The sequence below is a fragment of the Schistocerca gregaria genome, unplaced genomic scaffold, assembly GCF_023897955.1.
Source record: "Schistocerca gregaria isolate iqSchGreg1 unplaced genomic scaffold, iqSchGreg1.2 ptg000169l, whole genome shotgun sequence".
NCBI classification, from domain to species: domain Eukaryota; kingdom Metazoa; phylum Arthropoda; class Insecta; order Orthoptera; family Acrididae; genus Schistocerca; species Schistocerca gregaria.
The window spans coordinates 14387227-14411337 of NW_026061724.1; positions in this window are offsets into that span (position 1 = coordinate 14387227).

Sequence of the window (24111 nt, forward strand, 5' to 3'; positions counted from 1 at the left end):
CAGAGTGTTGATGAAACACAGAAATTGCATCGGGATTGAATACAACAGTCACCATCCGCAATTTCCGCCATGGGAGTAATGTCTGAAACAGTCCTCGCTTTAATCGTTCCCTGGAAGACCAGTAGTTGTTTCCGATGCACATCTGGTGGCATTCTGTAACCTGTGAGCTATCAGAGTGTTGATGAAACACAGAAATTGCATCGGGATTGAATACAACAGTCACCATGCGCACATTCCTCCATTTGAGTAATGTCTCATACAGTCTACGCTCTAATCGTTCCCAGGAATACCAGTAGTAGTTTCCGATGCACATCTGGAGGCAATCTGTAAATTGTGGACTATCAGAGTGTTGATGAAACATAGGAATTGCATCGGGATTGAATACAACAGTCACCATCCGCACATTCCTTCATGGGAGTAATGACTAAAACAGTCTACGCTTTGATTGTACCCTGGAAGACCAGTAGGAGTTTCCGATGCACATCTGGAGGCATTCTGTAATCTGCGGAACTTCAAAGTGTTGATGAAACACAGAAATTGCATCGGGAGTGAATACAACTGTCACAATCCGCACTTTCCTCAATGGGAGCAATGTCTGGTACAGTCTACGCTTTGATCGTACCCAGGAAGACCAGTAGTAGTTTCCGATGCACATCTGGATGCATTCTGTAATCTGTGGAGTATCAGAGTGTTGATGAAACACAGAAATTGCATCGGGATTGAATACAACAGTCACCATGCGCGGTTTCCTACATGGGAGTAATGTCTCAAACAGTCTATGCTTTGATCGTTCCCAGGAAGACCAGTAGTAGTTTCCGATGCATATCTGGAGGCAATCTGTAATCTGTGGACTATCGGACTGTTGATGAAACGCAGAAATTGCATTGGGATTGAATACAACAGTCACCATCCGCACTTTCCACCACGGGAGTAATGTCACAAACAGTCTACGCTTTGATCGTTCCCTGGAAGACCAGTAGTAGTTTCCGATGCACATCTGGAGGCATTCTGTAATCTGTTGACCTTCAAAGTGTTGATGAAACACAGAAATTGCATCGGGATTGAATACAACAGTCACCATGCACACTTTCCTCCATGGGAGTAATGTCTCAAACAATCTATGCTTTGATCGGACCCTGGAAGACCAGTAGTAGTTTCCGATGCACATCTGGAGGCATTCTGTAATCTGTGGACCTTCAAAGTGTTGATGAAACACAGAAATTGCATCGGGATTGAATACAACGGTCACCATGCACACTTTCCTCCATGGGAATAATGTCTCAAACAGTCTAAGGTTTGATCGTTCCCAGGAAGACCAGTAGTATTTTTCGATGCACTTCTGGAGGCAATCTGTTTTCTGTGGACTATCAGAGTGTTGATGAAACACAGAAATTGCATCGGGATTGAATACAACAGTCACCATGCACACTTTCCTCCATGGGAGTAATGTCTCTAACAGTCTACGCTTTGATCGTTCCCTTTAAGACCAGTAGTAGTTTCCGATGCACATCTGGAGGCATTCTGTAATCTGTGGACTATCAGAGTGTTGATGAAAAACAGAAATTGCATCGGGATTGAATACAACAGGCACCATGCTCACTTTCCTCCACAGGATTAATTTCTCAAACAGTCTACGCTTTGATCGTTCCCTGGAAGACCAGTAGTAGTTTCCGATGCACATCTGGTGGCATTCTGTTATCTGTGGACTATCAGAGTGTTAATGAAACACAGAAATTGCATTGGGATTGAATACAACAGTCACCATCCACACTTTCCGCCATGGGAGTAATGTCTGAAACAGTCCTCGCTTTAATCGTTTCCTGGAAGACCAGCAGTAGTTTCCGACGCACATCTGGTGGCATTCTGTAATATGTGGACAGTCAGAGTGTTGATTAAACACAGAAATTGCATCGGGATTGAATACAATAGTCACCATGCGCACGTTCCTAAACGGGAGTATTGTGTCAAACAGTCTACGCTTTGATCATTCCCTGGAAGACCAGTAGTAGTTCCCGATGTACATCTGGTGGTATTCAGTAATCTGTGGACTATCAGAGTGTTGATGAAACACAGAAATTGCATCGGGATTGAATACAACAGTCACTATCCGCACTTTCCTCCATGGGAGGAATGTCTCAAACGGTCTACGCGTTGATCGGTCCCAGGAAGACCAGTAGTAGTTTCCGATGCACATCTGGAGACAATCTGTAATCTGTGGACTATCAGAGTGTTGATGAAACACAGAAATTGCATCGGGATTGAATACAACAGTCACCATCCGCACATTCCTCCATGGGAGTAACGTCTGAAACAGTCTACCCTTTGATCGTTCCCTGGAAGACCAGTAGTAGTTTCCCATGCACATCTGGAGGCATTCTGTAATCTGTGGACCTTCAAAGTGTTGATGAAACACAGAAATTGCATCGGGATTGAATACAACGGTCACCATGCACACTTTCCTCCATCTGAATAATGTCTCAAACAGTCTAAGCTTTGATCGTTCCCAGGAAGACCAGTAGTAGTTTCCGATGCACATCTGGTATCATTCTGTAATCTGTGGACTATCAGAGTGTTGATGAAACACAGAAATTGCATCGGGATTGAATACAACTGTCACCATGCGCACTTCCCTCCATGGGAGTAATGTCTCAAGCAGTCTACGCTTTGATCGTTCCCTGGAAGACCAGTAGTAGTTTCCGATGCACATCTGGTATCATTCTGTAATCTGCGGACTATCAGAGTGTTGATGAAACACAGAAATTGCATCGGGATTGAATACAACAGTCACCATCCGCAATTTCCCCCATGGGAGTAATGTCTGAAACAGTCCTCGCTTTAATCGTTCCCTGGAAGACCAGTAGTTGTTTCCGATGCACATCTGGTGGCATTCTGTAATCTGTGAGCTATCAGAGTGTTGATGAAACACAGAAATTGCATCGGGATTGAATACAACAGTCACCATGCGCACTTTCCTCCATTTGAGTAATGTCTCATACAGTCTACGCTCTAATCGTTCCCAGGAATACCAGTAGTAGTTTCCGATGCACATCTGGAGGCAATCTGTAAATTGTGGACTATCAGAGTGTTGATGAAACATAGAAATTGCATCGGGATTGAATACAACAGTCACCATCCGCACATTCCTTCATGGGAGTAATGACTAAAACAGTCTACGCTTTGATTGTACCCTGGAAGACCAGTAGGAGTTTCCGATGCACATCTGGAGGCATTCTGTAATCTGCGGACCTTCAAAGTGTTGATGAAACACAGAAATTGCATCGGGAGTGAATACAACTGTCACAATCCGCACTTTCCTCAATGGGAGCAATGTCTGGTACAGTCTATGCTTTGATCGTACCCAGGAAGACCAGTAGTAGTTTCCGATGCACATCTGGAGGCATTCTGTAATCTGTGGACCTTCGAAGTGTTGATGAAACACAGAAATTGCATCGGGATTGAATACAACGGTCACCATGCACACTTTCCTCCATGAGAATAATGTCTCAAACAGTCTAAGTTTTGATCGTTCCCAGGAAGACCAGTAGTATTTATCGATGCACTTCTGGAGGCAATCTGATATCTGTGGACTGTCAGAGTGTTGATGAAACACAGAAATTGCATCGGGATTGAATACAACAGTCACCATGCACACTTTCCTCCATGGGAGTAATGTCTCTAACAGTCTACGCTTTGATCGTTCCCTTTAAGACCAGTAGTAGTTTCCGATGCACATCTGGAGGCATTCTGTAATCTGTGGACTATCAGAGTGTTGATGAAACACAGAAATTGCATCGGGATTGAATACAACAGGCACCATGCTCACTTTCCTCCACAGGATTAATTTCTCAAACAGTCTACGCTTTGATCGTTCCCTGGAAGACCAGTAGTAGTTTCCGATGCATATCTGGTGGCATTCTGTTATCTGTGGACTATCAGAGTGTTGATGAAACACAGAAATTGCATTGGGATTGAATACAACAGTCACCATCCGCACATTCCACCACGGGAGTAATGTCTCAATCAGTCTACGCTTTGATCGTTCCCTGGAAGACCAGTAGTAGTTTCAGATGCACATCGGGAGGCATTCTGTAATGTGTTGACCTTTAAAGTGTTGAGGAAACACAGAAATTGCATCGGGATTGAATACAACAGTCACCATGCGCACTTTCCTCCACGGGAGTAATGTCACAAACAGTCTACGCTTTGATCGTTCCCTGGAAGACCAGTAGTAGTTTCCGATGCACATCTGGTGGCATTCTATAATCTTTGGACTATCAGAGTGTTGATGAAACATAGAAATTGCATCGGGATTGAATACAACAGTCACCATGCGCACTTTTCTCCACGGGAGTAATGTCACAAACAGTCTTCGCTTTGATCGTTCCCTGGAAGACAAGTACTAGTTTCCGATGCACATCTGGTGGCATTCTGTATTCTGTGGACTATCAGAGTGTTGATGAAACACAGAAATTGCATCGTGATTGAATACAACAGGCACCATGTGCTCTTTGCTCCACAGGAGTAATGTTTCAAAGAGTCTACGCTTTGATCGTTCCCTGAAAGACCAGTAGTAGTTTCGGATGCACATCTGGTGGCATTCTGTAATCTGTGGACTATCAGAGTGTTGATGAAACACAGAAATTGCAATGGGATTGAATACAACTGTCACCATGCGCACTTCCCTCCATGGGAGTAATGTCTCAAGCAGTCTACGCTTTGATCGTTCCCTGGAAGACCAGTAGTAGTTTCCGATGCACATCTGGTATCATTCTGTAATCTGCGGACTATCAGAGTGTTGATGAAACACAGAAATTGCATCGGGATTGAATACAACAGTCACCATCCGCAATTTCCGCCATGGGAGTAATGTCTGAAACAGTCCTCGCTTTAATCGTTCCCTGGAAGACCAGTAGTTGTTTCCGATGCACATCTGGTGGCATTCTGTAACCTGTGAGCTATCAGAGTGTTGATGAAACACAGAAATTGCATCGGGATTGAATACAACAGTCACCATGCGCACATTCCTCCATTTGAGTAATGTCTCATACAGTCTACGCTCTAATCGTTCCCAGGAATACCAGTAGTAGTTTCCGATGCACATCTGGAGGCAATCTGTAAATTGTGGACTATCAGAGTGTTGATGAAACATAGGAATTGCATCGGGATTGAATACAACAGTCACCATCCGCACATTCCTTCATGGGAGTAATGACTAAAACAGTCTACGCTTTGATTGTACCCTGGAAGACCAGTAGGAGTTTCCGATGCACATCTGGAGGCATTCTGTAATCTGCGGAACTTCAAAGTGTTGATGAAACACAGAAATTGCATCGGGAGTGAATACAACTGTCACAATCCGCACTTTCCTCAATGGGAGCAATGTCTGGTACAGTCTACGCTTTGATCGTACCCAGGAAGACCAGTAGTAGTTTCCGATGCACATCTGGATGCATTCTGTAATCTGTGGAGTATCAGAGTGTTGATGAAACACAGAAATTGCATCGGGATTGAATACAACAGTCACCATGCGCGGTTTCCTACATGGGAGTAATGTCTCAAACAGTCTATGCTTTGATCGTTCCCAGGAAGACCAGTAGTAGTTTCCGATGCATATCTGGAGGCAATCTGTAATCTGTGGACTATCGGACTGTTGATGAAACGCAGAAATTGCATTGGGATTGAATACAACAGTCACCATCCGCACTTTCCACCACGGGAGTAATGTCACAAACAGTCTACGCTTTGATCGTTCCCTGGAAGACCAGTAGTAGTTTCCGATGCACATCTGGAGGCATTCTGTAATCTGTTGACCTTCAAAGTGTTGATGAAACACAGAAATTGCATCGGGATTGAATACAACAGTCACCATGCACACTTTCCTCCATGGGAGTAATGTCTCAAACAATCTATGCTTTGATCGGTCCCTGGAAGACCAGTAGTAGTTTCCGATGCACATCTGGAGGCATTCTGTAATCTGTGGACCTTCAAAGTGTTGATGAAACACAGAAATTGCATCGGGATTGAATACAACGGTCACCATGCACACTTTCCTCCATGGGAATAATGTCTCAAACAGTCTAAGGTTTGATCGTTCCCAGGAAGACCAGTAGTATTTTTCGATGCACTTCTGGAGGCAATCTGTTTTCTGTGGACTATCAGAGTGTTGATGAAACACAGAAATTGCATCGGGATTGAATACAACAGTCACCATGCACACTTTCCTCCATGGGAGTAATGTCTCTAACAGTCTACGCTTTGATCGTTCCCTTTAATACCAGTAGTAGTTTCCGATGCACATCTGGAGGCATTCTGTAATCTGTGGACTATCAGAGTGTTGATGAAAAACAGAAATTGCATCGGGATTGAATACAACAGGCACCATGCTCACTTTCCTCCACAGGATTAATTTCTCAAACAGTCTACGCTTTGATCGTTCCCTGGAAGACCAGTAGTAGTTTCCGATGCACATCTGGTGGCATTCTGTTATCTGTGGACTATCAGAGTGTTAATGAAACACAGAAATTGCATTGGGATTGAATACAACAGTCACCATCCACACTTTCCGCCATGGGAGTAATGTCTGAAACAGTCCTCGCTTTAATCGTTTCCTGGAAGACCAGCATAGTTTCCGACGCACATCTGGTGGCATTCTGTAATATGTGGACAGTCAGAGTGTTGATTAAACACAGAAATTGCATCGGGATTGAATACAATAGTCACCATGCGCACGTTCCTAAACGGGAGTATTGTGTCAAACAGTCTACGCTTTGATCATTCCCTGGAAGACCAGTAGTAGTTCCCGATGTACATCTGGTGGTATTCAGTAATCTGTGGACTATCAGAGTGTTGATGAAACACAGAAATTGCATCGGGATTGAATACAACAGTCACTATCCGCACTTTCCTCCATGGGAGGAATGTCTCAAACGGTCTACGCGTTGATCGGTCCCAGGAAGACCAGTAGTAGTTTCCGATGCACATCTGGAGACAATCTGTAATCTGTGGACTATCAGAGTGTTGATGAAACACAGAAATTGCATCGGGATTGAATACAACAGTCACCATCCGCACATTCCTCCATGGGAGTAACGTCTGAAACAGTCTACCCTTTGATCGTTCCCTGGAAGACCAGTAGTAGTTTCCCATGCACATCTGGAGGCATTCTGTAATCTGTGGACCTTCAAAGTGTTGATGAAACACAGAAATTGCATCGGGATTGAATACAACGGTCACCATGCACACTTTCCTCCATCTGAATAATGTCTCAAACAGTCTAAGCTTTGATCGTTCCCAGGAAGACCAGTAGTAGTTTCCGATGCACATCTGGTATCATTCTGTAATCTGTGGACTATCAGAGTGTTGATGAAACACAGAAATTGCATCGGGATTGAATACAACTGTCACCATGCGCACTTCCCTCCATGGGAGTAATGTCTCAAGCAGTCTACGCTTTGATCGTTCCCTGGAAGACCAGTAGTAGTTTCCGATGCACATCTGGTATCATTCTGTAATCTGCGGACTATCAGAGTGTTGATGAAACACAGAAATTGCATCGGGATTGAATACAACAGTCACCATCCGCAATTTCCCCCATGGGAGTAATGTCTGAAACAGTCCTCGCTTTAATCGTTCCCTGGAAGACCAGTAGTTGTTTCCGATGCACATCTGGTGGCATTCTGTAATCTGTGAGCTATCAGAGTGTTGATGAAACACAGAAATTGCATCGGGATTGAATACAACAGTCACCATGCGCACTTTCCTCCATTTGAGTAATGTCTCATACAGTCTACGCTCTAATCGTTCCCAGGAATACCAGTAGTAGTTTCCGATGCACATCTGGAGGCAATCTGTAAATTGTGGACTATCAGAGTGTTGATGAAACATAGAAATTGCATCGGGATTGAATACAACAGTCACCATCCGCACATTCCTTCATGGGAGTAATGACTAAAACAGTCTACGCTTTGATTGTACCCTGGAAGACCAGTAGGAGTTTCCGATGCACATCTGGAGGCATTCTGTAATCTGCGGACCTTCAAAGTGTTGATGAAACACAGAAATTGCATCGGGAGTGAATACAACTGTCACAATCCGCACTTTCCTCAATGGGAGCAATGTCTGGTACAGTCTATGCTTTGATCGTACCCAGGAAGACCAGTAGTAGTTTCCGATGCACATCTGGAGGCATTCTGTAATCTGTGGACCTTCGAAGTGTTGATGAAACACAGAAATTGCATCGGGATTGAATACAACGGTCACCATGCACACTTTCCTCCATGAGAATAATGTCTCAAACAGTCTAAGTTTTGATCGTTCCCAGGAAGACCAGTAGTATTTATCGATGCACTTCTGGAGGCAATCTGATATCTGTGGACTGTCAGAGTGTTGATGAAACACAGAAATTGCATCGGGATTGAATACAACAGTCACCATGCACACTTTCCTCCATGGGAGTAATGTCTCTAACAGTCTACGCTTTGATCGTTCCCTTTAAGACCAGTAGTAGTTTCCGATGCACATCTGGAGGCATTCTGTAATCTGTGGACTATCAGAGTGTTGATGAAACACAGAAATTGCATCGGGATTGAATACAACAGGCACCATGCTCACTTTCCTCCACAGGATTAATTTCTCAAACAGTCTACGCTTTGATCGTTCCCTGGAAGACCAGTAGTAGTTTCCGATGCATATCTGGTGGCATTCTGTTATCTGTGGACTATCAGAGTGTTAATGAAACACAGAAATTGCATCGGGATTGAATACAACAGTCACCATCCACACTTTCCGCCATGGGAGTAATGTCTGAAACAGTCCTCGCTTTAATCGTTTCCTGGAAGACCAGTAGTAGTGTCCGACGCACATCTGGTGGCATTCTGTAATATGTGGACAGTCAGAGTGTTGATTAAACACAGAAATTGCATCGGGATTGAATACAATAGTCACCATGCGCACTTTCCTAAACGGGAGTAGTGTGTCAAACAGTCTACGCTTTGATCATTCCCTGGAAGACCAGTAGTAGTTCCCGATGTACATCTGGTGGTATTCTGAAGTCTGTGGACTATCAGAGTGTTGATGAAACACAGAAATTGCATCGGGATTGAATACAACAGTCACAATCCGCACATTCCTCCATGGGAGTAACGTCTGAAACAGTCTACCCTTTGATCGTTCCCTGGAAGACCAGTAGTAGTTTCCCATGCACATCTGGAGGCATTCTGTAATCTGTGGACCTTCAAAGTGTTGATGAAACACAGAAATTGCATCGGGATTGAATACAACGGTCACCATGCACACTTTCCTCGATCTGAATAATGTCTCAAACAGTCTAAGCTTTGATCGTTCCCAGGAAGACCAGTAGTAGTTTTCGATGGACTTCTGGAGGCAATCTGTTATCTGCGGACTATCAGAGTGTTGATGAAACACAGAAATTGCCTCGGGATTCAATACAACAGTCACCATGTGCACCTTCCTCCATGGGAGTAATGTCTCAAACAGTCTACACATTGATAGTTCCCTGGAAGACCAGTAGTAGTTTCCGATGCACTTCCGGTGGCATTCTGTAATCTGTGGACTATCATAATGTTGTTGAAACACTGAAATTGCATCGGGATTGAATACAACAGTCACCATCCGCACATTCCTCCATGGGAGTAACGTCTGAAACAGTCTACGCTTTGATCGTTCCCTGGAAGACCAGTAGTAGTTTCCCATGCACATCTGGTGGCATTCTGTAATCTGTGGACTATCAGATTGTTGATGAAACACATAAATGGCATCGGGTTTGAATACAACAGACTCGATGCGCACTTTCCTCCATTGGAGTAATGTCTCAAACAGTCTACGCTTTGATCGTTCCCTGGAAGACCAGTAGTAGTTTCCGATGCACATCTGGAGTCATTCTGTAATCTGAGGAGTATCAGAGTATTGATGAAACACAGAAATTGCATCGGGATTGAATACAACACTCACCATGCGCGCTTTCCTACATTCGAGTAATGTCTCAAACAGTCTATGCTTTGATCGTTCCCAGGAAGACCAGTAGTAGTTTCCGATGCATATCTGGAGGCATTCTGAAATCTGTTGACCTTCAAAGTGTTGATGAAACACAGAAATTGCATCGGGATTGAATACAACAGTCACCATGCACACTTTCCTCCACGGGAGTAATGTCTCAAACAGTCTACGCTTTGATCGTTCCCTGGAAGACCAGTAGTAGTTTCCGATGCACATCTGGTGGCATTCTGTATTCTGTGGACTATCAGAGTGTTGATGAAACACAGAAATTGCATCGGGATTGAATACAACAGGCACCATGCTCACTTTCCTCCACAGGATTAATTTCTCAAACAGTCTACGCCTTCATCGTTCCCTGGAAGACCAGTAGTAGTTTCCGATGCACATCTGGAGGCATTCTGTAAGCTGTGGACTATCAGAGTGTTGACGAAACACAAAAAATTGCATCGGGATTGAATACAACAGTTAGCATCCGCACATTCCTCCATGGGAGTAACGTCTGAAACAGTCTACCCTTTGATCGTTCCCTGGAAGACCAGTAGTAGTTTCCGATGCACATCTGGAGGCATTCTGTAATCTGTGGACCTTCAAAGTGTTGATGAAACACAGATATTTCATAGGGATTGAATACAACAGTCACCATGCACACTTTCCTCCATGGGAATAATGTTTCAAACAGTCTAAGTTTTGATCGTTCCCTGGAAGACCAGAAGAACTTTGCGATGCACATCTGCATGTATTCTGTAATCTGTGGAATATCAGAGTGTTGATGAAACTCAGAAATTACATCCGGATTGAATACAACAGTCACCATGACCACTTTCCTCCATGGGAGTAATGTCTGAAACAGTCTACGCCTTGATCGGTCCCAGGAATACCAGTAATAGTTTCCGATGCACATTTGGGGACAATCTGTAATCTGTGGACTATCAGAGTGTGGATGAAACACAGAAATTGCATCGTCATTGTATACAACAGTCACCATCCGCAATTTCCGCCATGGGAGTAATGTCTGAAACAGTCCTCGCTTTAATCGTTCCCTGGAAGACCAGTAGTAGTTTCCAATGCACATCTGGTAGCATTCTGTAACCTGTGAGCTATCAGAGTGTTGATGAAACACGGAATCTGCATCGGGATTGAATACAACAGTCACCATGCGCACTTTCCCCCATGGGTGTAATGTCTCAAACAGTTTACGCTTTGATCGCTCCCTGGAAGACCAGTGGTAGTTTCCGATGCACATCTGGAGGCATTCTGTAATCTTAGGACTATCAGAGAGTTAATGAACACAGAAATTGCATCGGGATTGAATACAACAGTCACCAAGCGCACTTTCCTCCATGGGAGTAATGTCTCAAACAGTCTACGCTTTGATCGTTCCCTGGAAGACCAGTAGTAGTTTCCGATGCACATCTGGAGGTATTCTGTAATCTGTGGTCTCTCCGGGTGTTTATAAAAGACAGATATTGCATCGGGATTGAATACAACAGACACCATGCGTACATTTCTCCCTGGGAGTAATGTCTCACACAGTCATCGCTAAGATCGTTCCCTGTTAGACCAGTAGTAGTTTCCGATGCACATCTGGAGGCATTCTGAAATCTGTGGACTATCAGAGTGTTGATGAAACACAGAAATTACATCGGGATTGAATACTACAGTCACCATGACCACTTTCCTCTATGGGAGTAATGCCTCAAAGAGTATACACTTTGATCGTTCTCTGGAAGACCAGTAGTAGTTTCCGATGCACATCTTGAGGTAATCTGTAATCTGTGGTCTATCCGGGTGTTGATAAAAGACAGAAATTGCACCGGGATTGAATACAACAGGCACCAAGCGTACATTTCTCCATGGGAGTAATGTCTCAAACTGTCATCGCTTTGATCGTTCCCTGAAGATCATTAGTAGTTTCCGATGCGCATGTGGAGGCATTCTGTAATCTGTGGACTATCAGAGAGTTGATAAACACAGAAATTGCATCGGGATTGAATATAACAGTCAACATGCGCACATTCCTCCATGGGAGTAATGTCTCAAACAGTCTAAGCTTTGATCGTTCCCAGGAAGAACAGTAGTAGCTTCCGACGCACATCTGGAGGCATTCTGTAAGCTGTGGACTATCAGAGTGTTGACGAAACACAAAAAATTGCATCGGGATTGAATACAACAGTCACCATCTGCACATTCCTCCATGGGAGTAACGTCTGCAACAGTCTACCTTTTGATCGTTCCCTGGAAGACCAGTAGTAGTTTCCGATGAACTTCTGGAGGCAATCTGTAATCTGTGGACTATCAGAGAGTTGATGAACACAGAAATTGCATCGGGATTGAATACAACAGTCACCATGCGCACTTCCCTCCATGGGAGTAATGTCTCAAACAGTCTACGCTTTGATCGTTCCCTGGAAGACCAGTAGTAGTTTTCGATGCACATCTTCAGGTACTCTGTAATCTGTGGTCTATCCGGGTGTTGATAAAAGACAGAAATTGCATCGGGATTGAATACAACATTCACCAAGCGTACATTTCTCCATGGGAGTAATGTCTCAAACTGTCATCGCTATGATCGTTCCCTGTTAGACCAGTAGTAGTTTCCGATGCACATCTGGTGGCATTCTGTAATCTGTGGACTATCAGAGTGTTGATGAAACTCAGAAATTACATCCGGATTGAATACAACAGTCACCATGACCACTTTCCTCCATGGGAGTAATGTCTCAAACTGTCATCGCTTTGATCGTTCCCTGAAGACCATTAGTAGTTTCCGATGCACATGTGGAGGCATTCTGTAATCTGTGGACTATCAGAGAGTTGATAAACACAGAAATTGCAACGGGATTGAATACAACAGTCACCACGTGCACTTTCCTACATGGGAGTAGTGTCTCAAACTGTCATCGCTTTGATCGTTCCCTGAAGACCAGTAGTAGTTTCCGATGCACATCTTGAGGCATTCTGTAATCTGTGGACTATCAGAGAGTTGATGAACACAGAAATTGCATCGGGATTGAATACAACAATCACCATGGTCACTTTCCTCCATGGGGGTAATGTCTCAAACAGTCTACTCTTTTATCGTTCCCTGGAAGACCAGTAGTAGTTTCCGATGCACATCTGGAGGCATTCTGTAATCTGTTGACTATCAGAGTGTTGTTGAAACACAGAAATTGCATCAGGATTGAATACAACAGTAACCATGCGCACTTTCCTCCATGGGAGTTGTATCTCAGTCTACGCTTTGATCGTTCCCTGGAACACCAATAGTAGTTTCCAGTGAACATCTTGAGGAATTCTGTAATCTGTGGACCTTTAAAGTGTTGAAGAAACACAGAAATTGCCTCGGGATTGAATACAACAGTCACCATGCGCACTTTCCTCCATGGAAATAATGTCTCAAACAGTCTACGCTTTGATCGTTCCTGGAAGAAAAGTAGTAGTTTCCGATGCACATCTGGAGGCATTCTGTAAGCTGTGGACTATCAGAGTGTTGATGAAACACAGAAATTCCATTGGGATTCAATACAACAGTTACCATCCGCACATTCCTCCATGGGAGTAACGTCTGAAACAGTCTACCCTTTGATCCTTCCCTGGAAGACCAGTATTAGTTTCCGATGCACATCTGGTGGCATTCTGTATTCTGTGGACTATCAGAGTGTTGATGAAACACAGAAATTGCATCGGGATTGAATACAACAGGCACCATGCACACTTTATTCCACAGGATTAATGTCTCAAACAGTCTACGCTTTGATCGTTCCCAGGAAGACAAGTATTAGTTTTCGATGCACTTCTGGAGGCAATCTGTTATCTGTGGACTATCAGAGTGTTGATGAAACACAGAAATTGCATCGGGATTGAATACAACAGTCACCATGCACACTTGCCTCCATGGGAGTAATGTGTCTAACAGTCTACGCTCTAATCGTTCCCAGGAATACCAGTAGTAGTTTCCGATGCACATCTGGAGGCAATCTGTAAATTGTGGACTATCAGAGTGTTGATGAAACATAGAAATTGCATCGGGATTTAATACAACAGTCACCATGCGCACATTCCTCCATGGGAGTAATGTCTGAAACAGTCTACGCCTTGATCGGTCCCAGGAATACCAGTAATAGTTTCCGATGCACATCTGGGGACAATCTGTAATCTGTGGACTATCAGAGTGTGGATGAAACACAGAAATTGCATCGGCATTGAATACAACAGTCACCATCCGCAATTTCCGCCATGGGAGTAATGTCTGAAACAGTCCTCGCTTTAATCGTTCCCTGGAAGACCAGTAGTAGTTTCCGATGCACATCTGTTAGCATTCTGTAACCTGTGAGCTATCAGAGTGTTGATGAAACACAGAATCTGCATCGGGATTGAATACAACAGTCACCATACGCACTTTCCCCCATGGGTGTAATGTCTCAAACAGTTTACGCTTTGATCGCTCCCTGGAAGACCAGTAGTAGTTTCCGATGCACATCTGGAGGCATTCTGAAATCTGTGGACTATCAGAGTGTTGATGAAACACAGAAATTACATCGGGATTGAATACTACAGTCACCATGACCACTTTCCTCCATGGGAGTAATGTCTAAAACAGTCTACACTTTGATCGTTCTCTGGAAGACCAGTAGTAGTTTCCGATGCACATCTTGAGGTAATCTGTAATCTGTGGTCTATCCGGGTGTTGATAAAAGACAGAAATTGCACCGGGATTGAATACAACAGGCACCAAGCGTACATTTCTCCATGGGAGTAATGTCTCAAACTGTCATCGCTTTGATCGTTCCCTGAAGACAATTAGTAGTTTCCGATGCACATGTGGAGGCATTCTGTAATCTGTGGACTATCAGAGAGTTGATAAACACAGACATTGCATCGGGATTGAATATAACAGTCAACATGCGCACATTCCTCCATGGGAGTAATGTCTCAAACAGTCTATGCTTTGATCGTTCCCTGGAAGAACAGTAGTAGTTTCCGACGCACATCTGGAGGCATTCTGTAAGCTGTGGACTATCAGAGTGTTGACGAAACACAAAAAAATGCATCGGGATTGAATACAACAGTCACCATCTGCACATTCCTCCATGGGAGTAACGTCTGCAACAGTCTACCTTTTGATCGTTCCCTGGAAGACCAGTAGTAGTTTCCGATGCACATCTGGAGGCATTCTGTAATCTGTGGACCTTCAAAGTGTTGATGAAACACAGATATTTCATCGGGATTGAATACAACAATCACCATGCACACTTTCCTCCATGGGAATAATGTTTCAAACAGTCTAAGTTTTGATCGTTCCCTGGAAGACCAGTAGTAGTTTCCGATGCACTTCTGGAGGCAATCTGTAATCTGTGGACTATCAGAGTTTTGATGAAAAACAGAAATTGCATCGGGATTGAATTCAACAGTCACCATGCACACTTTCCTCCAAGGGAGTAATGGCTCTAACAGTCTACGCTTTGATCGTTCACTGGAAGACCAGTAGTAGTTACCGATGCACATCTCGAGGCATTCTGTAATCTGTGGACTATCAGAGAGTTGATGAACACAGAAATTGCATCGGGATTGAATACAACAGTCACCATGTGCACTTCCCTCCATGGGAGTAATGTCTCAAACAGTCTACGCTTTGATCGTTCCCTGGAAGACCAGTAGTAGTTTTCGATGCACATCTTCAGGTACTCTGTAATCTGTGGTCTATCCGGGTGTTGATAAAAGACAGAAATTGCATCGGGATTGAATACAACAGGCACCATGCGTACATTTCTCCATGGGAGTAATGTCTCAAACTGTCATCGCTAAGATCGTTCCCTGTTAGACCAGTAGTAGTTTCCGATTCACATCTGGTGGCATTCTGTAATCTGTGGACTATCAGAATGTTGTTGAAACACTGAAATTGCATCGGGATTGAATGCAACAGTCACCATGCACACTTACCCTCATGGGAGTAATGTCTCAAACAGTCCACGCTTTGATCGTTCCCTGGAAGACCAGTAGTAGTTTCGATTCACATCTGGAGGCATTCTGTAATCTGTGGTTCTTCAAAGTGTTGATGAAACACAGAAATTGCATCGGGATTGAATACAACAGTCACCATGGGCACTTTCCTCCATGGGAGTAATGTTTCAAACAGTCTACGATTTGATCGTTCCCTGGAAGACCAGTAGTAGCTTCCGATGCACATCTGGAGGCATTCTGTAATCTGTGGACCTTCAAAGTGTTGATGAAACACAGAAATTGCATCGGGAGTGAATACAACTGTCACAATCCGTACTTTCCTCAATGGGAGTAATGTCTGGTACAGTCTACTCTTTGATCGTACCCAAGAAGACCAGTAGTAGTTTCCGATGCACATCTGGAGACAATCTGTATTCTGTGGACTATCAGAGTGTTGATAAAACACAGAAATTGCATCGGGATTGAATACAACAGTCACAATCCGCAATTTCCTCCATCGGAGTAATGTCTGGTACAGTCTACGCTTCGATCGTTCCCAGGAAGACCAGTAGTAGTTTTCGATGCACTTCTGGAGGCAATCTGTTATCTGTGGACTATCAGAGTGTTGATGAAACACAGAAATTGCATCGGGTTGAATACAACAGTCACCATCCGCAATTTCCTCCATGGAGTAACGTCTGAAACAGTCTACGCTTTGATCGTTCCCAGGAAGACCAGTAGTAGTATCCGATGCACATCTGGGGGCATTCTGTAATCTGTGGACTATCAGATTGTTGATGAAACACAGAAATGGCATCGGGTTTCAATACAACAGACACGATGCGCACTTTCCTCCATGGGAGTAATGTCTCAAACAGTCTACGATTTGATCGTTCCCTGGAAGACCAGTAGTAATTTCCGATGCACATCTGGGGGCATTCAGTTATCTGTGGACTATCAGAGTGTTGATGAAACACAGAAATTGCATCGGGATTGAATACAACAGTCACCATCCACACTTTCCGCCGTGGGAGTAATATCTGAAAGAGTCCTCGCTTTAATCGTTTCCTGGAAGACCAGTAGTAGTTTCCGATGCACATCTGGTGGCATTCTGTAATCTGTGGGCTATCAGAGTGTTGATGAAACAGAGAAATTGCATCGGGATTGAATACAACAGTCACCATGCGCACTTTCCTACAAGGGAGTAATGTCTCAAACAGTTTACGCTTTGATCGTTCCCTGGAAGGCCAGTAGTAGTTTCCGATGCACATCTGGTTTCGTTCTGTAATATGTGGACTGTGAGAGTGTTGATGCAACACAGAAATTGCATCGGGATTGAATACAATAGTCACCATGCGCACTTTCCCAAACGGGAGTAGTGTGTCAAACAGTCTACGCTTTGATCATTCCCTGAAAGACCAGTAGTAGTTACCGATGTATATCTGGTGGCATTCTGTAATCTGTGGACTATCAGAGTGTTGATGAAACACAGAAATTGCATCGGGATTGAATACAACAGTCACCATGCACAATTTCCTCTTCCAGGGAACGATCAAAGCGTAGACTGTTTGAAACTTTACTCCCATGGAGGAAAGTGCGCATGGTGACTGTTGTATTCAATCCCGATTGCAATTTCTGTGTTTCAACAACACTCTGATAGTTCACAGATTACAGAATGCTGCCAGATGTGCATCGGAATCTACTACTGGTCTTCCAGGGAACGATCAAAGCGTAGACTCTTTGAGACATTACTCCCAAGGAGGAAAGTGCGCATTGTGACTGTTGTATTCAATCTCGATGCAATTTCTGTGTATCATCAACACTTTGAAGGTCCACAGCTTACAGAATGCCTCCATATGTGAATCGAAACTACTACTGGTCTTCCAGGGAACGATCAAAGTTTAGACTGTTTGAGACATTACTCCCATGGAGGAAGGGGCGCATTGTGACTGTTGTATTCAATCCCGATGCAATATCTGTGTTTCAACAACACTCTGATAGTCTACAGATTACAGAATGCCTCCAGATGTGCATCGGAAACTACTACTGGTCTTCCAGGGAACCATCAAAGCTTAGACTGTTTGAGATGTTACTCCCATTGAGGAAAGTCCGCATGGTGACTGTTGTATTCAATCCCGATGCAATTTCTGTGTTTCAACAACACCCTGATAGTGAACAGATTACAGAATGCTTCCAGATGTGCATCGGAAACTACTACTGGTCTTCCACGGATCGATCAAAGCGTAGACTGTTTGAGACATTACTCCCATGGATGAAAGTGCGCATGGTGACTGTTGTATTCAACCCCGATGCAATTTCAGTGTTTCAACAACACTCTGATAGTCCACAGATTACAGAATATCTCCAGATGTGCATCGGAAACTACTACTGGTCTTCCAGGTATCGATCAAAGCGTTGACTGTTTGAGACATTACTCCCATGGAGGGAAGTCCGCATGGTGACTGTTGTATTCAATCCCGAGGGAATTTCTGTGTTTCAAAAACACTCTGATAGTAAACAGATAACAGAATGCCTAAAGACGTGCATCGGAAACTACTACTGGTCCTCCAGGGAACGATCAAAACGTAGACTGTTTGAGACATTACTCCCATGGAGGAAAGTGCGCGTGGTGACTGTTGTATTCAATCCCGAAGCAATTTCTGTGATTCATCAACACTCTGATAGTCCACAGATTACAGATTGCCTCCAGATATGCATCGGAAACTACTACTGGTCTTCCTGGGAACGATCAAAGAATAGACTGTTTGAGACATTACTCCCATGGAGGAAAGTCCGCATGGTGACCGTTCTATTCAATCCCGATGCAATTTCTGTGTTTCATCAACACCCTGATAGTCCACAGATTACAGAACGCCACCAGATGTGCATCGGAAACAACTACTGGTCTTCCAGGGAACGATCAAACCGTAGACTCTTTGAGACATTACTCCCATGGAGGAAAAGGCGAATGGTGGCTGTTGTATTCAATCCCGATGCAATGTCTGTGTTTCATCAAAACTCTGATTGTCCACAGATTAGAGAATGCCACCAGATGTGCATCGGAAACCACTACTGGTCTTGCTGAGAACGATCAAAGTGTAGACTGTTTGAGGTATTACTCCCATGGAGGAAAATGCGCATGGTGACTGTTGTATTCAATAACGATGCAATTTCTGTGTTTCAGCAACACTTTGAAGGTCCACAGATTACAGAATGCCTCCGGATGTGCATCGGAAACTACTACTGGTCTTCGAGGAAACGATCAAAGCATAGACTGTTTGAGACATTACTTCCGTGGAAGAAAGTGCGCATGGTGACTGTTGTATTCAATCCCGATGCCATTTCTGTGTTTCATCAACACCCGGATAGACCACAAATTACAGAATGCCTCCAGATGTGCATCGGAAACTACTACTTTTCTACCAGGGAACGATCAAGGCGTACACTGTTTGAGACATTACTCCCATGGAGGAAAGTTAGCATGGTGACTGTTGTATTCAATGCCGATGCAATTTCTGTGTTTCATCAACACCCGGATAGACCACAAATTACAGAATGCCTCCAGATGTGCATTGGAAACTACTACTGGTCTTCAGGGAACGATCAAATCGATGACAGTTTGAGACGCTACTCCCTTGGAGGAAAGTGCGCATGGTGACTGTTTATTCAATCCCGATGCATTTTCTGTGTTTCATCAACACTTTGAAGGTCCACAGATTACAGAATGCCTCGAGATGTGCATCGGAAACTACTACTGGTTTTCCAGGGAACGATCAAAGAGTAGACTGTTTAAGATATTATTCCCATGGAGGAAAGTGCGCACGGTTACTGTTGTATTCAATCCCGATGCAATTTCTGTGTTTCAAGACTACTCTGATAGTCCACAGCTTACAGAATGCCACCAGACGTGCATCGGAAACCACTACTGGTCTTCCAGGGAACGATAAAGGCGTAGAAAGTTTGAGACATTACTCCAATGGAGGAAAGTGCGCATGGTGACTGTCGTATTAAATCCCGATGCAATTTCTGTGTTTCATCAACACTTCGAAGGTCCACAGATTACAGAATGCCTCCATATGTGAATCGAAACTACTACTGGTCTTCCAGGGAACGATCAAAGCTTAGACTGTTTGAGACATTACTCCCATGGAGGAAAGTGCGCATGGTGACTATTGTATTCAATCCCGATGCAATTTCTGTGTTTCATTAGCACTCGGATAGTCCACAGATTACAGAAGGCCTCCAGATGTGCATCGGAAACTACTACTGGTCTTGAGGGAATGATCAATGCGATGACAGTTTGAGACATTACTCCAATGTAGAAATGTACGCATGGTGCATGCTGTATTCAATCCCGATGCAATTTCTGCGTTTCGTCAACACTTTGAAGGTCCACAGATTACAGAATGCCTCCCGATGTGCATCGGAATCTACTACTGGTCTTCCAGTGAACGATCAATGCGTAGACTGTTTGACACTTTACTCCCATGGAGGAATGTGCGCATGGTGACTGTTGTATTCAATCCCGATGCAATTTCTGTGTTTCATCAACACTCTGATAGTCCACAGATTACAGAATTCTTTCAGTTGTGCACCTGAACCTGCTACTGGTCTTCCAGGGCACGATCAAAGCGTAGACTGTTTGAGACATTACTCCTATGTAGGAAAGTGCGCATGGTGACTGTTGTATTCAATCCCGATGCAATTTCTGTGTTTCATCAACACTCTGATAGTCCACAAATTAGAGAATGCCTCCAGATGTGCATCGGAAACTACTACTGGTCTTCCAGGGAACGATCAAAGCGTAGACTTCTTGAGACATTACTCCCATGGATGAAAGTGCGCATGGTGACTGTTGTATTCAATCCCGATGCAATTTCAGTGTTTCAACAACACTCTGATAGTCCACAGATTACAGAATGCCTCCAGATGTGTTCGGAAACTACTACTGGTCCTCCAGGGATCGATCAAAGCGTTGACTGTTTGAGACATTACTCCCACGGAAGGAAGTCCGTATGGTGACTGTTGTATTAAATCCCGATGCAATTTCTGTGTTTCAACAACACTCTGATAGTAAACAGATAACAGAATGCCTAAAGACGTGCATCGGAAACTACTACTGGTCTTCCAGGGAACGATCAAAGCGTAGACTGTTGAGACATTACTCCTATGTAGGAAAGTGCGATAGTGACTGTTGTATGCAATCCCGATGCAATTTCTGTGTTTCATCAACACTCTGATAGTCCACAGATTACAGAATGCCTCCAGATGTGCATCGGAAACTACTACTGGTCTTCGAGGAAACGATCAAAGCATAGACTGTTTGAGACATTACTTCCGTGGAAGAAATTGCGCATGGTGACTGTTGTATTCAATCCCCATGCCATTTCTGTGTTTCATCAACACCCGGATAGACCACAAATTACAGAATGCCTCCAGATGTGCATCGGAAACTACTACTTTTCTACCAGGGAACGATCAAGGCGTACACTGTTTGAGACATTACTCCCATGGAGGAAAGTTCGCATGGTGACTGTTGTATTCAATGCCGATGCAATTTCTGTGTTTCATCAACACCCGGATAGACCACAAATTACAGAATGCCTCCAGATGTGCATTGGAAACTACTACTGGTCTTCAGGGAACGATCAAATCGATGACAGTTTGAGACGTTACTCCCATGGAGGAAAGTGCGCATGGTGACTGTTTATTCAATCCCGATGCATTTTCTGTGTTTCATCAACACTTTGAAGGTCCACAGATTACAGAATGCCTCGAGATGTGCATCGGAAACTACTACTGGTTTTCCAGGGAACGATCAAAGAGTAGACTGTTTAAGATATTACTCCCATGGAGGAAAGTGCGCACGGTTACTGTTGTATTCAATCCCGATGCAATTTCTGTGTTTCGAGACTACTCTGATAGTCCACAGCTTACAGAATGCCACCAGACGTGCATCGGAAACCACTACTGGTCTTCCAGGGAACGATAAAGGCGTAGAAAGTTTGAGACATTACTCCAATGGAGGAAAGTGCGCATGGTGACTGTCGTATTAAATCCCGATGCAATTTCTGTGTTTCATCAACACTTCGAAGGTCCACAGATTACAGAATGCCTCCATATGTGAATCGAAACTACTACTGGTCGTAAGGGAACGATCTAAGCTTAGACTGTTTGAGACATTACTCCCATGGAGGAAAGTGCGCATGGTGACTATTGTATTCAATCCCGATGCAATTTCTGTGTTTCATTAGAACTCGGATAGTCCACAGATAACAGAAGGCCTCCAGATGTGCATCGGAAACTACTACTGGTCTTGAGGGAATGATCAATGCGATGACAGTTTGAGACATTACTCCAATGTAGAAATGTACGCATGGTGCATGCTGTATTCAATCCCGATGCAATTTCTGCGTTTCGTCAACACTTTGAAGGTCCTCAGATTACAGAATGCCTCCAGATGTGCATCGGAATCTACTACTGGTCTTCCAGTGAACGATCAAAGCGTAGACTGTTTGACACTTTACTCCCATGGAGGTATGTGCGCATGGTGACTGTTGTATTCAATCCCGATGCAATTTCTGTGTTTCATCAACACTCTGATAGTCCACAGATTACAGAATTCTTTCAGTTGTGCACCTGAACCTGCTACTGGTCTTCCAGGGCACGATCAAAGCGTAGACTGTTTGAGACATTACTCCTATGTAGGAAAGTGCGCAAGGTGACTGTTGTATTCAATCCCGATGCAATTTCTGTGTTTCATCAACACTCTGATGGTCCACAAATTAGAGAATGTCTCCAGATGTGCATCGGAAACTACTACTGGTCTTCCAATGAACGATCAAAGCGTAGACTTCTTGAGACATTACTCCCATGGATGAAAGTGCGCATGGTGACTGTTGTATTCAATCCCGATGCAATTTCAGTGTTTCAACAACACTCTGATAGTCCACAGATTACTGAATGCCTCCAGATGTGTTCGGAAACTACTACTGGTCTTCCAGGGATCGATCAAAGTGTTGAATGTTGAGACATTACTCCCATGGAAGGAAGTCCGCATGGTGACTGTTGTACTAAATCCCGATGCAATTTCTGTGTTTCAACAACACTCTGATAGTAAACAGATAACAGAATGCCTAAAGACGTGCATCGGAAACTACTACTGGTCTTCCAGGGAACGATCAAAGCGTAGACTGTTGAGACATTACTCCTATGTAGGAAAGTGCGATGGTGACTGTTGTATGCAATCCCGATGCAATTTCTGTGTTTCATCAACACTCTGATAGTCCACAGATTACAGAATGCCTCCAGATGTGCATCGGAAACTACTACTGGTCTTGCAGGGAGCGATCAAAGCGTAGACTGTTTGAGGCATTACTCCCATTGGGGAAAGTGTGCATGGTAACTGTTGTATTCAATCCCGATGCAATTCCTGTGTTCATCAACACTCTTATAGTCCACAGATTACAAAATTCCTCCAGATGTGCATCGGAAACTACTAGTGGTCTTACATGGAACGATCAATGCGTAGACTGTATGAGACATTACTCCCACGGAGAAAAGTGCGCATGGTGACTGTTGTATTCAATCCCGATGCAATTTCTTTGTTTCATCAACACTCTGATAGTCCACAGATTACAGAATGCCTCCAGATGTGCATCGGAAACTACTACTGGTCTTCCAGGGAACGATCAAAGCGTAAACTGTTTGAGACATTACTCCAATGGAGGAAAGTGCGCATGGTGACTGTTGTATTCAATCCCGAAGCAATTTCTGTGATTCATCAACACTCAGATAGTCCACAGATTACAGAATGCCTCCAGAGGTGCATCGGAAACTACTACTGGTCTTCCATCGAACGACAAGGCGTAGACTGTTTGAGATATACTCCCATGGAGGAAAGTGTGCATGGTGACTGTTGTATTCAATCCCATTGCAATTTCTGTGTTTCATCAACACTTTGAAGGTCCACAGATTACAGAATGCCTCCAGATGTGCATCGGAAACTACTACTGGTGTTCCATCGAACGATCAAGGCGTAGACTGCTTGAGACATAACTCCCATGTAGGAAAGTGACCATGGTGATTGTTGTATTCAATCACGATGTAATTTCTGTGTTTCATCAACACTTTGAAGGACACAGATTACAGAATGCC